This window comes from Chlorocebus sabaeus, chromosome 11, assembly GCF_047675955.1.
Source record: "Chlorocebus sabaeus isolate Y175 chromosome 11, mChlSab1.0.hap1, whole genome shotgun sequence".
Lineage (NCBI taxonomy): Eukaryota > Metazoa > Chordata > Mammalia > Primates > Cercopithecidae > Chlorocebus > Chlorocebus sabaeus.
The window spans coordinates 49,872,940-49,890,936 of record NC_132914.1 but is presented as its reverse complement, the minus strand read 5'-3'; the positions used below and the strand labels follow the sequence as shown (position 1 = coordinate 49,890,936).

General features: G+C 45.8%; 1 pseudogene; it reads left to right on the top strand.

Annotated features, from left to right (window-relative positions):
* Nucleotides 1–220: 220 nt before the first annotated feature.
* LOC103239490 (thiol S-methyltransferase TMT1A pseudogene) lies at nucleotides 221–3,657 on the top strand (annotated as a pseudogene).
* Nucleotides 3,658–17,997: the final 14,340 nt, after the last annotated feature.

Genomic DNA, 17,997 nt, shown 5'->3' with positions numbered 1-17,997 from the left:
ACGCTCTAGAACCGAGCTATGATCTCAAAGCAGCCCCAGGTCATCCACATTACCTGGCTTTGCTAAACCTGCCCTAGACACCTCTGCCCCTGCGGTCCCTGCTACTCCTTTCCCAAAGAGGAGGCATTCTGTTTGGCTCCTTGCTGCACTTAGGGAACTATTACTCATTGTCTATCCCCTAAAAACACGTCCTCTGACTCATAAAGAAAAAAAAACTAATTTTTTCGTTATCTTGAAATTCAGATTGGAATGTGGTATATTTGTGAAAAAATAGAAACATCCTAAATGCCTGTCAATAGAGAAGCGATTCAATGAATTGACTAATTCATTTAATCCAGTGAATTGACCATTCACTGGAATGCTATTGGTTGAAAAGAAAATCCTTTATACACTGATTGAGTTTTTAACCTTTATATATTGATTGCATGATCACTGTGATTCTAAAAATCCTGTGGGCTCCTGCCATCCAGCTCCACCACTCCTGCCCCTCTCCCGAGGCTGACCCCTGCTGGCCCCATAGCCACCTCCTGACCTGACTCCCTTCATGCTCACTGTGGACTCTGTTACTCGGGTCCTGCTTCCTCTCCACCCTGAGCTCCCTCATTCTCAGTGCAAATGACCCACCCAGCATCTTACCCTTTGAGTTCCTTGAGCTCCTCAATTCTTTCACTGCATGCTTTTTCTCTTGCCTACACCTGAGGTCACACTCGAGATCCTACACTGCAGGACCATTGATAACAACTCTCACTGTCATTGATGGATTCCTCAGGTACACCAGCACCCCAGTACCCCAGTCCTGAAGTTGGCTGTTCCGTTTTCTCCCCACCTACCACCCTCCTTTCGCCTTTCTTTCCAGCTTGGGCTCCCTGACCATTACCCTCACGATCTGACCCCTGACTCTTCAGTCCCCACCTGGATAAATCTCCAGCCCTATTCAGACTAAACCTTGGACTCCTCTCCTCGAGCTCTAGCCTGCAGAGCATTAGTGGAGAAAGTCACATCCTCGAGATTGGGTGTGACCACCAATGCAGTCTCCAGCTCAGCGGCATCCACTTTGCCACTGGGCACTTCTCCCTGCCTTTGGCCAGCAGTGTCTCCTGGGCCTCCTGGTGGCTGACCATTGACATCCTGGCATTTCCCATGTACCTGCTGAACTTTACGGGCTTGTAGAACTGGATATGCAGAAATGCTTCCCCTACTTCTTGGTGAGGTTCACTGTGATGTACAAAGAACAGAGGGCAAGCAAGAAGCGGGAGCTCTTCGGTAACCTGCAGGAGTTTGCAGACCCCTCCGGGAAGCTCTCCCTGCTGGGGGTGGGCTGTGGCACTGGAGCCAACTTCAAGTTCTACCTACCTGGGTGCAGGGTGACCTGTATTGACCCCAACCCCAACTTTAAGAAGTTTTTGATCAAGAGCATTGCAGAGAACCGACACCTGCAGTTTGAGTGCTTTGTGGTAGCTGCCAGGGAGAACATGAACCAGGTGGCCGATGGCTCTGTGGACGTGGTGGTCTGCACCCTGGTGCTGTGCTCTGTGGAGAACCAGGAGCAGAGTCTCTGCGAGGTGTGCAGAGTGCTGAAACCCGTGAGTGAGTTGGGGAGGTGTGCTAAGCTGGATGGAGCATCAGGCTGCATCCGGACACCTGTGGGCTCAGGCACAGCTCACACTGAGGGCAACCTTAAACAAGTCATTTTACTCATTTGTTTATTCTTGTTTTGTTTTGTTTTGTTTTTTTGAGACGGAGTCTCGCTCTGTCGCCCAGACTGGAGTGCAGTGGCCAGATCTCAGCTCACTGCAAGCTCCACCTCCCGGGTTCCCGCCATTCTCCTGCCTCAGCCTCCCGAGTAGCTGGGACTACAGGTGCCCGCCACCACGCCCGGCTAGTTTTTTGTATTTTTTAGTAGAGATGGGGTTTCACCGGGTTAGCCAGGATGGTCTCGATCTCCTGACCTTGTGATCCGCCCTTCTCGGCCTCCCAAAGTGCTGGGATTACAGGCTTGAGCCACCGCGCCCAGCCTTGTTTATTCATTATTTATTCAACAGACATTTCGAGAGATTTTAAGAGTGCTAACTACGTGCAGCAACAGTTTTCCTGGAGTGGGAAAATTAGTCTCAGAGGGCTTAAATGAGTTCCGCAAAGACACATGGTTCACAAAAACGGCAGAGACACAACTAAACTGAGGCACCTTAATTTCTAGGCCGGAGACCTCACCATGCTGCTCCATTGGTGACTTTCAACCTGGTGTCTTCTAAATCCCATCACAGAGTCCGGTTTTCTAAAAATGAGGATTACAAATCCCCTATAGTGCATGCCAGAACAGCTCCCTTCCCTAACAAATAAGAGCTTATAAGTACTCAGATATCCATCTTTATTGGCATCATATGTTATTCAGTTCTTATTCTGGGCCCTCACAAAGTCACCTACATGCCATTCTCTAGCCCTTTTCCCTAGTAACAGTCATTAGTCATTGTTTCTGGGTAATGGGGAAAGCATACAGGGAAAGAATGTAAGAAATGAAAGAAAGGAGTTTCGCCAAAGACATTGCTTATGGAACCACAGGGTATCTTTGAACACCATTTATTTTACAATGTTTCTTACTTCATTGATTATAATTATAAGGGCAACTAATCAACGCAGCCTTGTCATTAAGAAGAATTCAAAACTTAAAGAACACCGGCCAGGTGTGATGGCTCATGCCTGTAATCCCAGCACTTCGGGAGGCCAAGGCAGGCAATTGCTTGAGCTCAGGAGTTCAAGACCAGCCCGGGCAACATGGCAAAACCCCACGTCTTCAAAATATATCCAAGAAGAAGAAGGAGAAGGAGAAGGAGAAGAAGAAGGAGAAGAAGGGGGAGGGGGAGGAGGAGAGTAGCTGGGCGTGGTGGTGCGTGCCTGTAGTCCCAGTTACAGTTACATGGGAGGCTGAGGAGAGGGGATCTCTTGAGCCTAGAAGGCAGAAGGTGCAGCGAACCGAGATTGTGTCACTGCACTCCAGCATGGATGACAGAGTAAGACCTATTACTAATAGTTACTTTCATCTTTCAAGTTATACTTGAACCTGTATTTCACTATCATCATACCAAAAGCATAGAGTAACGTAATCCCCTCAATTTAGATCACACCTATAGCACCTTTTATTTCCCCATCCTCATCCCCACAAGCCCCTCTATCTCAAATCCTGGATTTGGCGGAAATAACCTGTCATTTTAGTTTCAAACTATTCTAAGGGTTTTTCTTCCTTGTCTTCTCTTTCAAAAACTCTTTCTAATTTATAATAGTTTAAATCACTTTATCGTCATTCATTTATTTACTACACATTCCACTAAATGTATTGGTCTCCACTGTTTCTTGTGCTATTTGTCTTCCCCTATTGTGAGTTTTAAATTGTTTTGCTCACTTGATTTTCAAATTTAAGTTTCAATTGCCTAGACTACCTTCTTGGATAGTTTCCTTAGAAATGGTTCATGGGGATAATCTTTGTATATCCAAAAATGTCTATTTTCGCTCCTCACACTTAAATACTATTTTGGCCAAGATTCTTAGATCTGAGAACTTTCCCCAGAAATAGTAAGTATTGTTCCATGGTCCTTGGTTTTCCCAAATTGCAGAAGATGCCTTCAGTGACCTTCTGATTCTCTTTCCTCTTCAGGTAACTGATTTTGTTCTTGGTTGTTTTTACATCTGGAATTTTTAAGGATTATTTTCTTTTGAAGTTCCTTTAAAGTTCAGAAATTTCACCAGCATATGATTAGGTATGTGTCTTGTTTTTGTTACTATTTCTAGGCATTCAAAGAATGCTTTTGAGCTCAATATTCAAGTCTTCTTTAGGTCAGAGTAGTTTTCTTGCCTTGTTTCTTTCTTTATTGGCCCTACTCCATTTGTTCATTTCTCTTCTTCTGGAACAAATATTATTCAGATACAAGATCTCCTAGCTTTAGCATCACTGCTCTTCTCGCTCATTATTTCCATTTCTTTATGCTTTTGTTTTGTGTTGCAACATAGTTCCTTCATTCGACCTTCTAGATGACCTCCCCCATGGCCCAGCAGTATTTATTATACTTTTTACTTCTGCTGTTGAATTTTAAGTTTAAGATTTCTTTTTAATTGCCAAAAACCTTATTCTTATTTCCATATCATTTCTTAGTAATATGCTGCTGGATGCCTATGGAGGTTATATTTGGTGCTGTAGATTGTTTTAAAGTTCTATTTTCTTGACCGGGCACAGTGGCTCACGCCTGTAATCCCAGCACTTTGGGAGGCCGAGGCGGGCAGATCACCTGAGATCAGGAGTTCGAGACCAGGCTGGTCAACGTGGTGAAACCCTGTCTCTACTAAAAATACAAAAAATGAGCTGGGCATGGTGGCACATGCCTGTACTCCCAGCTACTGGGGAGGCTGAGGCACGAGAACCACTAGAACGCAGGAGGCAGAGGTTGCAGTGAGCCAAGATTGCACCATTGCACTCCAGCCTGGGCGAAAACAGTGAAACTCTATCTCAGAAAACAAAAACAAACAAAAAAAGTTATATTTTCTTTGTTCCGTTGTCCTCAGTAGTAGGCACCTGTTTGATTGTTGGTTCCCTCCTTCAAGCTGGCAGCACTCTGAAGAGTGAGGAGAGCCCCCAAGTTTTCTTGCTGTTACAGGTATTAACGGATGAAGGCGCTCTTCTCCCAGCTCAGGTAAACAGAGTGAGTCCCCCTCTATAGAGGGCAGCCAGTGTCAGTAGATTTTATGGCCAGGGCTGGATCCTTCTTTTGTCCTGAGAGAGTGGATCCACCCAGCTCAAGTAACTCAGAGGATCTTGGCTCTGCTAGACAAACAAGCTTCCCCCAAGGCCTTTGGGTCCAGGGTTCTAGGAACTCAAAGCTTCTGATGGAGCTGCTTTGGGCTCTAGCAAAAGACCAAACTTCCCCATCCACCATCATTTAACTGATTAGCTTTTTATACTATTGACTGATTATCCCAGCAGCACAATGAGGGGAAAAAAAAAAAAAAAAAGTCACCCTTCTCCACTTCAGCCACCACTTTCCAATATGCTCCAGAGATAGATAAATATTGATACAGATATATACATTTTTATCAAAGTTATACATGCTGGCCAGGCATGGTGGCTCACACCTATAATCCTAACACTTTAAGAGGCCAAGGCAGAAAGATCACTTGAGTCCAGGCATTCAAGACCAGCCTGAGCAACATAGTGAGACCCCGTCTCTACAAAAAAAAAAAAAAAAATTTTTTTTAAAACAAAGTGGCATGCACCTGTAGTCCTAGCTACTCAGAAGACTGAGGTGGGAGGATCGCTTGAACCCAGGAGACAAAGGCTCCAGTGAGCCATGATTGTACCTTTGCACTTCAGCCTGGATAACAGAGTGAGACCTTGTTTCAAAAACAAAACAAAAAAAATTTATACTTGTGTGATTTAAAGAAGCAAACCGTTAGACTTATTATGAAAAATAACAGCTCTTACTTACATACAATGTCTGCTCCCCAATGGCAACCACATTCAAGTTTTGGCCTTCTATTTTAAATTTTATATCCATATCTCTAAATAACATATTTATACTGCTACTTCTCAACTTTTCAGGTTTGAGCATTAACTATTGACTTCTCACTCTGAAAAGTAAGAATTTACCTCTCTTTAACAACCATCCCAGGGCCACCATATTACCCATCTCCCCTCATCCTGATAGAATTATTTCATTAATTGATATTCAGAGCAAAGGGGTATAGTATACTTCATTTAGTTTTGGGACTATTCAATCAATATGCTTCCCTACTTTTGCTTTTCCCAGAGTTAATGAATCGTTCCAGAATCTCCCTCATTGATAAATTGATAGAACATGTCAACGATTCTATCAATTTCATCATCTGGAGTTGTTTTTCCCAAAGTCTCTCCCTGTTCCCACTGGGACTGGGTGCTCTCTAGACCTGATGCACTGCTCTCACCTTGGTGCCTCACATCACCATCATGAGGCTAGGATTTGTCTCTTGCTGGGGACTTTCTATCTCCTACATTCTATCTCTTCCTTAGTTTACTTTCTAGTTTTGGTAGCTTTCTGAGGTTTGTGAGGAAAATGTGTTGAGAAAGTACACGTCTGAACTTTTTTATTCTCAAGACTAATTCATAATTTTGGCAGCTGTGGAATTCTGAGTTGTAAAATGTTTGCCCTCAGTAGTTTAAGGGTGTCCATTGCCTTCTAGCCACCAGTATCGCTGCTGAAAAGTCTGAAACCATCTGATTCTAGATTTCTTATGTGAAATCTTCTCCCCCGAACCATATGTTTGTTGAATCTTCCCTGTCACAGTGAAATGACTTGATCTTTTGGAGATTTAGTGGGCTATTGCATTAACAAGCTCCTATCTTTTGGTTCTGGAAATTTGCTCAGGCTATTTCTTTGAGTTTTCTTCCTTTACATTCTTTCTGTTTTCTCTTTCTGGAACTCTCCTTATTCAGTGCTGGAACTAACGCCTGAACTGGGTCTCTGATTTTCTAATCTTTGCTCTCCTGTTTCCTAGTGCTTTGTCCTTTTTCTCTACTCTCTAGATTTCTTTCATATTCTCTTCAAAGCTTTTTACTAAATTTTTCATTTCTGCTATCATTGTTTTAACTTCCTAGGGCTCATCTTGTTTTCTGACTACACCTTTTTTATTGCATTCTGCTCTTGTTTCCAGGATGAAATATCTTCTTTTTCTCTCTGAAGATATTAATAAAAGGGAGAATATTGGTATTAATTAATATCATTTTTATTTTTATTTATTTTTACTTTATTTAAATAAAATTTTAATACATATTAATTTTTTAAATAATATTTTTCTTTTACTATTTCCATCTTTCCATTTAGTCTCTGCTCCTAATTTTTTATTTTTTTATTTTTTGGATTGTTGTTGTTGTTTGTGATCTGAGTTCCAATTTTTGTGTGAGAGGCTCTTCTCCAACGACTAGTGACCCATGGATAATTCACATTTCAGGGGGTGTCACTAAAGGCTGGTTGGTCACTCCATAAGCATGAATGAGGCATGTCCACCTCGACGAACTAGTTAAACTGTTCACATGGAGAAGTCACAGTGCCAATGTTTCGGGGTTTTTCCTTTCCAGTTGGTCACCCACAGAAAAGAATCTTCCAAATCGCTGCCTGGAATGTGCAAGCTTGGCTTCCAGCATTCTGGAAACAAAATGAGAAAAGAGGACAGAGGGGTCTCACCATTCAGTTGTAAATCTTCACTTACTCTCTTATCTTTTTAGTAGGTGTCTATGCCCTAAATAGGATGCACTGTACCTTGTTACAAAGACCCTCTATCTAGCCATCTCCAGAGAATAAACCTCTGCTGAGGTGAGGAGGGACAGAATTTGGCTATTCTGAGTGGGGTAGGGGATCCCAAGTCTGAATGGCTTATTAAACAGACTTCAACCAAACCTCAAAGTTTTTTTAAAAATCAACCATATTGATTTAAAGTTGATTTAAAATCAACTTTACAATTTCCTCATGTCTCTGTGTACACTGTTAAATAAAACAAAATAACTCATGTGGTTACCACAAGGGCCTCAGCAACTCAGGGGCTCAAGACCTGTCCTTTATCAGTCAGGTTCAATAAGGAGACAATACCCACACTAGTTATTTGAACAGAGTAAAGAAGTATTAACTAAGGCTGGCACGGTGGCTCACATCTCTAATCCCAGCACTTTGGGAGGCAGAAGCAGTTGGATCACTTGAGCCCAGGAGTTTGAGACCAGCCCAGGAAACACTGCAAAACTCCGTCTTTACAAAAATTTAAAAAACTAGTCAGGTGTGGTGGTGTACATCTATAATTCCAGCTACTCAGAAGACAGAGTCAGAGGGATGGCTTGAGCCCTCAGGTTGCAGTGAACCAAGATCATGCCACTGCACTCCAGCCTTGGTGACAGAGTGAGACCCTGTCTCAAAAAATAAATACATAAATAGAATTATTAACTAGGTTTAGAGTTGTTGACTGGGTAAGTGAAAGAGTAACTAGCTATAAAATATCACAGAACTAGCAGAAGTAGCTACCATAGCTAGGGCTGAGGTGACAGAGGGAAGAAGTTAGAGGTTACGAAAACTTGGAAACTTAGAGGAGGAGCCCCTGAAACTCAGACTTTTAAGGAGGAAACCCTGCTTGGCAGGTGCTAAAAGCAGGGCCCTGTGGGCCTGGGACCCAGAGCTCTGAGAAAGGGGTAGTACAGTACCCGTACCAGGCTGGCTGGTGCTGGCATCTCTGAGTGGGAGGGCACAATGAGGCTGATTCTCCAAGTGTAGGGAAAACTGCCAACCGGATGGCAGGGTGAAGACACACTGCTCACAAGAACAGCAAACAGATGGGACGCCCACAAAAAGCAACGCCTTGAGTCTCCCTCTGGCGCCCCCTATCTGCACATCCCAGGCAGGAGCCAGTTGACAAGGCATAGGTGAGCCACAGAGTCGGCTCCAGCACCCCAAAGCTGAGAGTCTGAGTTGGGTCTGGAGCAAAGAGACAGTAACTCAGTAACTGTCACACTCATCAGCCGGCAATGCCACTACTCTGCATCACATTTTCCCTAAGCTGATGAGACCTACCCATTTTTTTGGCATTTGCACCCGTATCACCAAGGCTTCTCCAGCACAGCCCCTGAAACCATCAGCTGAGTGAGTCATGGGTTAAAGTAATTGAAACGCCCTGGTTTTGGCTTTCTGAGTGAGTCGTATAATACAAACACCTCTGTATCTTCCATTCCTACCATCATTCCTGGCATACAGCAGGTACCCTTTAAATGTTTCTTGAATAAAGCCAAGCCTGTATTCAACCATGTGCTGATTCAACCAAGATACTGTTGCCTAAAAAAGCATCAACTATTTTTTAAAATAATAATATGCTATTACGGTTTAAGTCTGGCATTCAAATTAGGGCAACCCTTTAGAAAAACAGTTTGGTTAAAAGCCGTATCCATGAAGATGTTAATCATGGTATTATTTATAGAGTGACAGAAAGTAGCTCATGTGTTCTACAACAGAGGCATGGTTAAGTTGTGAAACCATCTCTCATTAGCATAATATGTCTGCATGTAAAATCAGAGTTATGGGAATAGTGTTGTACTATCAAAAAAGTACTTAAGCTTTGGGGAGGCTGGATACCACAATGGGTAGAGCAGAGATTTCAGAGTCAAAGATATCCAGGTTCCAATCCTAGCTCTATTGCTTATCCAAAGTGCAACTGAGACTCCCGGAGCCTTGGTTTCTTTATCTGTAGTGTCAGGAAAATGCCTACTTCCCAGGATTATGTTAAGGATTTAATGAGAAAGAGAAAACAATTTATACAGATCTTGGTACATGCCAGGTATTTTGTAAGTAATAAATGTTTTTATTGTCTTAAGTAAACATGCAGAATGGAAAGAGGTAGCAATATTACACTTACAATTATGCTTAAAAGAAAAACAGGTGCATTGGAGGAAAAAACTAAAAGGAAATGCATTTAAATACTAAACAGTGGTTGTACTGAGGGCTGGAATTATGATTGACTCCCTTTCTCTGTTATCCAAATTATGTCATAATTCAGTATATATATATTGGGTCTCTGCCCCCAGCACCTGACACAGAGCTCCTAAACCCTTGTAATATCCTGAGTGACAGGGGTGCTAGCAGCACCTTTTGTTCTAATATTTAGTCTTCAATCCCTGTTCCTGACACAGAGCTCCTAATTTCCTGGACAATAGGATTGCGGTTTTTATTCTAATGAACTGACTGCCAGTGGGCTCCTAGATAGCGTCAGGATAGGGGCTGGTCATAAGAAAGGTCAATGTCTGATTAGAAGCTTGGAACTTTCAGCCCCCTCCCCCATGCTCTGGGGAGGAGAGTGGGGCTAAGGATTGAGTAATAATCGCTAATGCTTATGTGATGAAGCGTCCATAAAAATCCCTAAACTACGAGGTAGGAGAGCTTCCAGGTTGGAGAATGCATCCACTTGCCAGGACAGTGGTGCATCGCAGCTCCATGGGGACAGAAGCTCCTGCACTCAGGACACTTCCAGACCTTGTCCTATTTCCTCTTCATCTGGCTATTCATGTCTATCTTCTATAATCTCCTCTGTGATAAACCAGTAAATCTAAATAAAGTGTTTCTGAGTTCTGTGAGCCATTAAGAGTAAATTATTGAACCTAAGGAGGAGGTTGTGGGAATCCTGGATTTGTAGCCAAACTAAACAGAGGTGTGGGCACCCAGTACTTGCAACTGACATCTGAAATGGGGGCAATTTTGTGGGACTGACACTTTAACCTGCAGGCTCTCCCCTACCCTGGGTAGTTAGTGTTCAAACTAAATTAAATTGTAGGACACCCAGTTGGTGTCTCCAGAGAACTGCAGAATTGTGTAGAAAACCCACACATTTGCTGTCAGAAGTGTTGTGCATAAAGAAATGGTTTTCCTTTGCAGATATTATTCCATGAAACTTGATACTTTAATAATGGCAAAACAGGCCGGGCACGGTGGCTCATGCCTGTAATCCCAGCTCTTTGGGAGGCTGAGGCAGGCGGATCACTTGAGCTCAGGAATTTGAGACCAGCTTGGAGGAACATAGAAAAACCCAGTCTCCACAGGAAAAAAAAAAAAAATTAACTAGGCATGGTGGCACGAGCTTGTAGTCCCAGCTACTAGGAGGCTAAGACAGGAGAATCGTTTGAGCTTGGGAGGCAGAGGTTACAGTGAGCCGAGATCTTGCCACTGCACTCCAGCCTGGGTGATAGAAGTGAAACCTTGTCTCAAAAAAAAAAAAAAAAAATGGCAAAATGTATCATTTTTTAAAAAAAAGTTATGAGCAAAACATTCCAAAGATCAGGAAAAGTCATGATTCATTGGTCCACAAAAAGTCCAAAGAGCTGCTGGCCTGCCTGAATAATTTAGTCCCAAAGCTGTTAGATGGGGCCGGGAAGGCAGGCATTGTGCCAGGGCAGCAGCGGGGAGGTTTTTTGTCCCAGTACAGACGAGGGCACTTGTGCCGGCAGTGGTGCCTACACGGAGAGACTGATTATACACACAGGTATGATGGAAGACACGCTTCTCACTAAAGGAGAAAGGATTTATAAATATGGTAAGGGAGGAACTGCATGAACCATGTGATCATGGGTTTGGTATTGGAGATTGAGTGTGGCTCAAGGCCTTCAAGACAGACAGGCAGATGGACAGATAGATGGATGGATGGGTAGATAGATAGATAGATAGATAGATAGATAGATAGATAGATAGTAGATAAAATATATACAGATTTAAATTGTGTAGATGTATATTTACATAAACACATATACAGATATGTACATATATTTGCTAACTCCACTGATGATCTTATTTCCTATAGAATATTGTTTATTCAATCAATAGATTATATTTTTTCATTAAAGGTCTCATTTTTCCATGTTGCCCACCACCCAAACAAGCCTTAGAGTTGCTGGTTTCAAATATTAAAGCTTAAAGGAAACATCCTTCCCCTGACTCCAGTCCAAGAATCACTGACAAACTGACCAACTCTCGAAAGCAATGAGGAGAGCTAGTGCCCGGATCTCGGTTTCCATATCCCATTCTCCACCAAGAGAAACGACTGTTCCTTGGAAAAATGGCCAATATCACGGGTGGGACAGGGAAAGCACAAGATGAGCCAGGAACACCTTGTTTTAGAAAGCAAGGAAGTGCCTAAAGAATGGAGGGGGTATCGCAAAAGGACACAGAAGCCTGCTGAAGGGGTGACCCCTTGGCCAAGCAGGGAGATTTTTAGCACCAAAATAAATAATGAGGCCAGGTGCTGTCATCCCAGCACTTTGGGATACCAAGGCAGGAAGATCACTTGAGGCCAAGAGTTCAAGACCAGCCTGGGCAACATAACAAGACCCTGTCTTTAAAAAAAAAATGAGCCCCGGCATGGTGGTGCACACCTGAAGTCCCAGGTACTTGAGAGGCTGAGACAGGAGGATTGCTTGGACCCAAGAGTTCGAGGTTACAGTGAGTTATGATCACACCGCTGTACCCCAGCCTGGGTGACAGAGCAAGACCCTATCTCAAAAATAAATTAACAAAAATAAATTAAAATTAATAAAATAAAACCAAAATAAATCATGAGTAAAATAGGAATCCCTGAGTCTATCCTAATATAAATAAAAATATGAATAAATAAATGTAGAGAAGAGAAAGAGCTTTTTCTTTTTCTGTATAGAAGATGCCAACTGATAAATGCAGAAGTAATAGTGGACTTGGCAACTATCACAGTAATAATTAGGCCAAGAAACATCAATGATGCTAACACTAGTGGGAGGAAGTTTGATGAAGATCAAGATACTTACATAGTCTCAAAGGATCTCTCCATAAAGTGCTTTTTAATTACAAAGAGGAAAAATGTAAGTTACCTTGGAGAAGCCTGGCAGACACCATCTTAATCAAGCGATCAAAGTTAACATCACCGGTAATGGAACAAGTTAAGATGATGCAGGGCCTGACCGGATGCTGTAGGAAGAACACAGCATGGCTTCTGTGATTTTCCTGCCAGAAATGCAGAATCAGAATCTATTCATGAAGAAACATCACGCAAACCCCAATGGAGGGACATTCTACGAAACTCAAGTGCCAAGGTCATGGAAATCAAGACGCAGGAACTATTTCAGATTCGAGAACGCTAACTAGACATGACAGTCGCACGCAACCATGCCTGACTCTGAACTGGAACCTTTTGCTCTAAAGGACATCACCAGGACAACTGGGAAAAACAAATGGGGTCTGAGGACTTGATGGCAGTAACGTATTGAGATGAAATCCCTGGTGTTAATGGCTGTGTTGTGGTTATGTGAGAGTGAGAATGTCCTTGTTTGAGGAAATACACATTAAACTATTCAGGAGTGAGGGGTCATCAGGCCAGCAACTTACTCTCAGATGATACAGAAAAAAAAAAAAAAGTTCTTTGTACTATTCTTGCAACTTTTTCATAAGTTAAAAATTATTTCAAAGAGGAAGAAAAAGTCCCAAAACTTCATTCTGGCTGCAGCCGAAAGCTCTGAGTCTTTGTTTATCTCACTAAAGGCAAAGGTTGCAGCCAGTTCAGGTGGCCAAACCTGTTCATCCTGACTGTCTCGGGGTAGCCTACCAGGCGTGGGCAGACAAACACCTCCCTGTGCAGGGGTTCAGGCCTGAGGCTGGCCAGGGAGGGCTGGATGCTGGCTGTGGGCCAAGGCTCCAGTGAGGAACCTCAGCACTAAGCACTCCAGGAGGAGGTCGGTCACCTGTGGCCTCTGGGGCTTGGGATAGGAAGTGAAGCAAACCAGGACATTTCCTACCCTCCACTGGGACCAAGACCTTCCCATCAGGCCCTGAAGGCTCAGAAAAGGAGGAGATTGGGGAAGGGAGGAGGGGAGAGGAAGAGAGGAGTGCCTTTGCTCTGGTATTGTCACATTTTATATATACACACACACACACACACACACACACACAGTATTTGTTTTATCTAAGTCACCAGAGCCTGTTGTCCTTGGCCCTCTATGCCATTTCCCCTTCACTGTTTCCCAGCAGGGGTGGCAGAGGCCTGGCCGGTGCAGTTGCCAGTGGAACCAGGAGAGGACTGCCTTAGGAACCAGTGTTCAATGGCCTGTCACTAAGGGTTTCTGAGGTTTGTTTTTCCCCACAGCCAAGCCGCTGCTTCACTTTTTGCGTATTTTAACAGGTTTGATGTTTTCCCTGGGATAGTCCTACAGATTTCAAAAATGGAAAAGCAGTAAGCGTTTGCTGATGCATATCTTCTCCATGCAACTGTGAGCTGCTAAAGGCAAGCACTGTGCAAACTCGCTTTTCTGTCCACTCCCTCCCAGTGCCTAATAAGGGTCGGTCCACAGCAGGCGCTCAATGAATGCTTTGTTTCTCTGTCCAGGGTTGTGTGTGTGTGTGTTCCCACACTGCCTTTTTCTGCATATCTGGGAAGCAAAGAGATAAGTCCCATCACCACACCACTTCCCTCCATGTTTCAGCCTGCAAAGGCTCTCTCTGAGGCACCTAATTCCTAAATAAGGTCGTTAATGTGTTTGACTGTTTAAAGTGACGTGCTTTGCTCCTGAGAGATGGATAAGCCATGGTTTTCTGCCATAAGAAACAAGAGAGACAATGGCTCCTAGAGATAAGGAGCTGGGCACTGGGCATATGCCTAATATGGCTGAAACACTGACTTTTGCACAGCACAGAGAAGCTTGTCCCCACCCCACCCCACTCATGAGCACTGTCCATTGTACTCAATGGTCACAGTTTACAGCAACAGCGGATGATGGACGCTGCTCAAGAGTCAGAGGTGTGGGAAAGAGGGTTAAAATAGGAATTTCCACTCCTCAGATGTTCTCCAAAGCCTGGTGGAAAGCGCATCTGGGTCCTCACTGGTGACTGCTAAGATCTAGATAAAGAACAGAGGCTCTCAGGAAATCAGAGATGGGCTCTGGGCTGGCAAGTTAGATTCAGGAGCTCTCATGGAGGTGATGGGGGTCCCCAGTTGATGGACGTTCTGTCCCCAGAAGTAGCAGCAAAAGCAGCTGTGAAGGCAATGCCTTTGGGGGCTTGCTGGCCCTTTTCAGGCTGTGCTATCTGAAAAGCATCTACGCATCGTACAGCCCACGTCAACAACATTTCGGCCCACAGAGCCAGAATGCTTCATTCAGCCCCAGGGCCTTATCTTCTGAGATCCAGTTACTAGCACCATGATAAGATGGCAGCCAGACGCCTGTCTGATCCTGTCTGGGTCCGGCATCTGACCCCAGTATGACCTCCCTCCTCTCCCACCTGGGCCTGACTCATGCTTCCAGAGCAGGAACTCGAAGATCTCTGCTGCCCAGCCATAGCTGACTCATGGCTGGTCCAGGGGTTGCTCTGGAAGGGGTTCAGGGCAGCTGTCAGCTCTCAGGGAGGAGACACCTGTCATTTCCTGAGCACCTACCATGTGCCAGGCACCAGGCGCACCTCTGAATTTCTTTGGTATAATTAACTTGTAGGGGATTTCTGATCTTTCCTAGAAAGGAGAAAAGTGAGGATCAGGCAGAAGTGAATTCAAAGGCCAATCTCATAGCACTGAGCACAACCATCCACTCACCCTCAGTGCACTTCCTGGGGCCAGCCAGCACCACCCCTGGGAACCGCAGTTTCTTTTTTAAGTTAAAAAAAAAAAAAAAAAAAAAAAAAGATTGGGCAAGGCGTGGTGGCTTACACCTGTAATCCCAACACTTTGGGAGGCTAAGGCAGGCGGATCACTTGAGATCAGGAGTTGTAGACCAGCCTGGCCAACATGGTGAAACCCCATTCCTACTAAAAAATACAAAAAATCAGCTGGGTGTGGTGGCACAATCCCATAATTCCAGCTACTTGGGAGGCTGAGGCATAAGAATCGCTTGAACCCAGGAGGCAGAGGTTGCAGTGGGCTGAGATCGTGCCACTGCACTCCAGCCTCAGTGACAGAGTGAGACTCTGTCTCAAAAAAAAATGTAGAAACAGGGTCTCACTATGTTGCCAAGGCTGGTCTCCAACTCCTGAACTCAAGCAATCTTCCTGCCTCAGCTTCCTAAAGCTCTAAGATTACAGATGTGAGCTACCTCACCCAGCCTCACCGTTTCTTCATTCATTCCTCCAACCCACATTTATCAAGGGCTTTCTCCCTTCTGCTTCGTGGCCAGTCGGTCCCAGAGGGCAGACTTCGGGAGGCCCACCAGCTCTCCTGAAGGAGCCAGGCTTGGCTGGGAAAGGGGGCACTTGGACCCCAAGTCCACCAAGGCAGAAACAGGTATCCCTACTCCCTGCAACCCTCTCTGAGCCGGGGGGTGGAGCTAGGTGGCCTCGGTGGCTGCAGCGGGTCTGTGGCCTGGACTGCAGCATGGTCCTGGCAGCTCACTCCTGCACCCAGCAGGTGCTTCGGGAGGCATCCTTGCTCTCCCCTGGCATCAGCCCTACAGTGGGTGAGCAGGTGAGGTGGCAGTGGCAATGAGATCACCTCTCATTCCTGTGGTTGCAGGTGCCTGGCTGATGTCAGACCTGAGTGGAGTGGCAGCGGGGGGCAGGAGGTCACTGTGTCTGAGGCCTGAATGGGGGCTGAGGCTTTTCCTTAAAAACTCATAAATTACTAAATATGTCCCTTTCAGCACAGCCACACCCTGGGCCTGGGAGGATGCATCTCCTCATGTAGACACAGACAGCTTCCCTCAGGCCCTGCTCATTGCTCACACGTGCCTTTATGGCACCACAGACCTTCTGGGGGCGAGGGTGGTCTCGTATCCCTCACACGTGCAGTGAATACACATGTGTGCACATAACTCACACAGGCAGATAGTCTTTCTGGGGCACACAGGTGCATGCTACAAGCAGCCTTGTGCAAGTGCCCACAGCCCCCTCCCACCTCACACATGTCCACGTGGCTTCATGCTATTCCCATGCTCACTGGTGTCCCCAGGCACAGACAAGGACACACTTGGCAGGGCACTTAAGTTTCTCCAGGTATGCAGGAAAACACATGACTTTGTGCTATCGCACATGCTCCCAAATGTACACACTCACAAATATGCAAAGTCTGCAGGAGCCTGAATTCCATCACACACCTGCACACCCATGTGCACTCAGCACTCACACATACACCGCGGTTCCCCGGGGGGGTGCGCACTCAAGGCAGGAGGTACACACTCAAATCATGCACACCCCCAGACACACACGTGCATGCATGAACAACAGACTATGCCCAGGTGTCCACACAGCATTCACATGCTCATGCCCACCAGTAGACACACAAGTGGGACATTCAGGACATCAGGAGTGAGAGTACAGCAGGGAGGAAACCACAGCTGGCAGGATGCTGCAATCCCCAGCCTCACCTCTGGGAGCCACTGTCGGGTCTGCAGCCAAGCCCTGGGCTTGGAAGGGCAGGAGCCTGCCTTAGGCACACTCCCACTGGCCTGAGCCAACAGGTGGCACAGCTCAGGCTGGACCCAGCCAGCCTCAAGGAGGGAAGAGGGGGCATCGTGGTGGCACTGGACTCCCTGCAGGGTATGGGATGAACTCTGCTCCTCAGATGGACAGGGGCTGCAAGAAGGAAGAATGGGCAGCTTGAACTCAGGGAGGTGGGTCTGTGGTGGGGTAAGTGGATGGAATAGAACCGGAGGGTGGAGGAGGAGATGGGAAATGGAAGGGCAGGGGTTAAGGAAGAAATAAAGGAGACAGAGGGAAGGACTGTGGGGAGGGAGACGAAAAGGTTGAGGACAGGAGGGGAGGGACAGAGAAGAGAAGAAGAGAAGAAAAAGTGAGGAGAGAAGAGGGGCCAGACGCGAACAGAGCAGTTCAGGGGTGTGAGGAAGGAGGTAGAGGGATGGGCACGCCCTGCACCACCAGCCACCTGGCCTCCCTGTCCTGCCAGCTCCATCCCCCGTCAGGAAAGACAGGCCAAGGCTCTGCTGCACTGTGTCCCTTCCCTTCTCCAGACCCAGGATCTTTGCATCCCTGGATTTTGACATCCAAAAGGCCAGGCTCCACTTACCCCACATGGAAGGCAGTGACTCACATAGATGAGCCTGCTAGAGAACCTTTTCCAGGAGCAGAGATCCACCAGGGCAGACGGGGTCTGCTTTCCCCTCTCCTGGGGCTGGCTGGAACACCCTACTCTTACCCCAACTCACAGTGATCCCCAGAGGGGGAGGCAATGGGGTGGTGCACTCTGCTCCAGCACGTGCCACCTGCCTGACACCCACACGGGGACAGCTTCCAACGGGATGCAAGTGGCAGACAAACGTATCCCAGGAGAGCAGGTGGGGGAGGCTGAGACTGGGGAATGGGCACCCCTCATCTCCCACAGGCTCAGCGGCTCCCTCAGGACATGGAGAAAGCTGGGAACCCTGAGACAGAACTGGAAGTTCTTGTTGCCTAAATCTCTCCTGGCCTGCTACACATGGAACCCATTTCTTCCCATTCAGGGCTCTGCAGAGGCAGAAGATGAACAGTAAAATGCAAAGATCTGGCGACCTTCAGAGCT